Source organism: Cibotium barometz, chromosome 36 (assembly GCF_041138505.1).
Source record: "Cibotium barometz isolate CiBa-2024 chromosome 36, ASM4113850v1, whole genome shotgun sequence".
Lineage (NCBI taxonomy): Eukaryota > Viridiplantae > Streptophyta > Polypodiopsida > Cyatheales > Cibotiaceae > Cibotium > Cibotium barometz.
The window spans coordinates 13,971,839-13,975,758 of NC_141081.1; positions in this window are offsets into that span (position 1 = coordinate 13,971,839).

The window sequence follows — 3,920 nt, forward strand, 5'->3', positions numbered from 1 at the left end:
GTGGCTGCAAGGGCGGCTGTACTTGCAGCAAGTACGCTACACAAGGACGGATGGCGGTACGGACGGCGGCACAACAGGGCATACGCTAAACAGAAATGGGTGCCAACTGAGGAGCACCCCGGTGGTTTATATAGCTTAGGGGTGAGGGTACGGGCGTTGCGCAAAGCAAGGACGAAAGGACGGTGTACCTTCAAAGGCTCTGGATCAGTGGCCTGCATGGGTCCAGGGGAAAGGTACGGTGTCGGTTGTCTGGGAAAGGAGTGGTACGCATGTACCTTATCTGGTGTGGGTGTCCACCTAAGGGTACGCGTGGACCATACAGTGGGCGGCCGTTCTTTGTTCCTGGGCGACCATTGTACGAGCGCCCTAGTAAGTGTGTACGGACCAAATTTTGGAGCGGGATACCCAAATTTGGGACGCTCGCCTCGATTTGTGTGCCGGACCGCCCCGGGGGGCGAAAATTTCTTTTGTTCGGGAGGTTCTCCTGGTCGCAGGGGTTCAGACCGTTCGTCAATCAGACGTGCGGTCGTGGATTTGTTAAGGTTTAAAGGTCGCCGTTTTTTAACTAAAATGATTGAAATTAGCGTATAGGCTTGATCCGATGTCCGTTTTGGATGCTGTAAAATCTTATATTAGGGTAAAATCGTGTGCAGATTCCAAATTTGGGCTCAAAATTTGAAGATTCTAAGTAGAAATGACTCAAATAATAAAATCATTGATATTTATACCATAAAAACTCATAATTACATGGACATTTCTTTATTAGTGAAGACGGGTACGTTACATCCTTCCCCCCTTAAAGAAATCCAGATGTCCTCATCTCGTCATGAATTGGGGATAATCCTTTAAGAGTGTAGCTTCATCTTCCCAAGTTGCATCCTCTTCAGGGTAATCTTTCCACTGAACTAGATGTTCTACAAGAGTTCTATTTCGGAGTTGCCTTCGCCTAGTGTCTATGATGCTACTGGGCTGTAATTCAAGGACTCCTTGAGTAGGGATTACAACTTGTTCATCATCAAGAATATGATCGAGACTGGGGACATATGGTTTTAACAAACTTACATGAAATACATTATGAACTTTGATATGGGCTGGGAGTTGGAGTTTATAGGCACTTTTACCTAGACACTTGATAACTGTATAAGGACCACAATACCTAGGGCTGAGCTTCTTATATTTCCCAAGTGATAGAGAACTTCGTTTGGATCGCACTCGTAGAAGAACTTTGTCTCCTTCCTTGAAGATCCTTTCAGACCTCTTGTTGTCAGCATAATGCTTTTGTCGATCTTGGGCAGCTTTAATATCCTTTTGGATAGCCTTGGTTTGTTCCTCCATTTCTTCGAGCATTTTCTTGGATGCCTCAACTCTTATGGTTGGATCAGAGAAATTTAGAGGAGACAGGCATTCTTGCCCATAGAGTGCCTTGAATGGTGACATTCCTATGCTTCGATGATAAGATGTATTGTAGGCAAATTCTACCAGAGGAAGGTATTGAATCCACTTTTTTGGTTCCCGTCCACAATATGCTCTGAGAATGTCTTCAATTACTTGATTGACTCTCTCAGTCTGGCCATCGGTCTCTGGATGATAAGCTGTGCTAAAGCAAAGTTGAGTTTCCAGTGCTTGAAATAAAGACTGCCAGAATTTTGAGGTGAAGTCAGAATCCCGATCACTTACTATCCTTTTTGGGAGACCATGAAATTTGAGGACTTTCCTTGATGAATATTCAAGCAACATCAGAAGCTTTAAAGGTCTTCTTTGCTGGTATAAGGTGAGCTACTTTGGTAAGTAAGTCCACTACTACTAGAATGGAGTCATATCCTCCTTGAACAGTGGGGAGACTTGTGACAAAATCCATACTAATGCACTCCCACTTCATTTGGGGAATATCTAATGGTTGAAGTTTTCCAGGCATCTTGACCCTTTCAGCTTTGATCCTTTGGCATGAGAGACATTGCTTCAAGTACCGAAGCACATCATTTTTCAAGCCTGCCCAATGAAAGCTCCTTCTTATAGCATTTAAAGTTTTTGCATAACATGGGTGTCCTGCACAGCAGGGCTATCATGAGCTTCATGGAGGATTAGTTTCTTTAAAGCAGGATCCTTAGGGATACATAGCCTGTGATTGAAGTAGAGGCTTCCTTCATGAGTGGAGTATCCCTTGATTAGATTTTTCTCTTTCTCTAAATGTCCCCCTTCTTCTACTAATTTTTTCATCCTCTGATAATCTGGATCATGAGATGAGACTTCTTCTACCTTGACCAGTATGGGATTATTTGGCATTGAAACTGCATTCAAGAAAGATTTGCGGCTAAGTGCATCTGCTACCACATTATCTTTCCCAAGGCGGAATTTGATGTCGAAATCATATTCTTGTAGAATTTCAATCCATCTCCTTTGCCGCATGTTGAGGTTAGGCTGGGTGAAGATCCACTTTAGACTTTTGTGGTCAGTTAACAAGCTGGAATTTGCCTCCCAAGAGATAATGTCTCCATAATTTGAGGCAATGAACAACTGCTAAGAGCTCCAAATCATGGGTGGCATAGTTTGCTTCATATTGCTTCATATTGCTTCAGCTTGCGGGAAGTATAAGCGACTGGTCTTCCTTCTTGGCCTAAGACACCACCAAGTGCTAGACTACTAGCATCGGTAATCACTTCAAATTCCTTGGAGAAATCAGGAAGCTTTAAGACTGGGGCAGAAGTAATAATGACTTTCAGCTGATCAAAGCTGTTTTGATGGATTGGCAGCCACACTATTTTGCAATCCTTCTTAAGAAGATCTGTCAAGGGTGCAGCTACCAAGGCATAATCTTTGATAAAAATCCTATACAAACCCATGATTCCCAAGAACCCACGAATTTCACGAATTGATTTAGGGGGTGGCCATTCTAGAATATCCTTGACCTTGGCAGGGTCTACTGAGATGCCATCTTTGGAGAGACGATGAATCCAAGATACTCAATTTGATGAGTAAAGAAGGTACATTTGCTCTTCTTGGCATAGAGTTTGTGTCTGCACAGCAATTGCAGAACTCTACGCACATGCTCCTCATGCTCTTCCATTGATTTGGAGTAGATTAAGATGTCATCAAAGAAAACAAGCACAAATTCATCTAGGTAAGGACGGAATATATCTTGCATTAGAGACGGTTGAAGGTTGCAGGAGCATTGGTTAACCCGAATGACATTACAGTAAACTCATAGTGGCCATAACGGGTATTGAAGGGCTGTTTTGGGTATATCTGCTTCCTTGACTTTGATTTGATAGTAACCAGACCTCAAATCTATTTTTGAGAAGACTTTGGCCCCATGAAGCCTGTCTCAAGAAGTTCATCGATGCGAGGGAAAGGATACTTATTCTTGACAGTGACTTGATTGAGCCCTCGATAATCTATGCAGAGGCGGAGAGTCCCGTCCTTCTTTTTTTGGAAAAGAACAGGTGCTCCCCAAGGAGAGCTACTGGGGCGTACAAATCCTTGTTTGGGAAAGTTGCTCCTTAAGTTCAATGGCTTCAGGAAGAAGGGACATTTTATAGGGAGTTTTTGAGACGGGTTGAGCTCCAGGGATCACCTCGATTTCATGGTCGACTTCTCGAGGAGGCGGTAACCCTGTAAGCTCGTCAGGGAAGATGTTAGAGAATTCTTGGAGCCAAGAGGGTTCTGTCTCCATACTAGGTTCAATGACTTTGTTGAGTTTGACTAAGAAAACTTGCTGACCCTTACGTGTTCCCTTGAGAAGATGTTTTGCCTTGACTACCCTAGACTTAGGTTTTCCTGTGATCCCATGAACAGATATTACTTGGCCATGCTCATTTTCAAAAGTGATACTCCCCCGGTTACAATGAATGCTAGCTTTGTTTGCAATTAACCAATCCATCCCAAGGATTCCATCATAAATTCCTAGTGGCAAGACTCTAAAG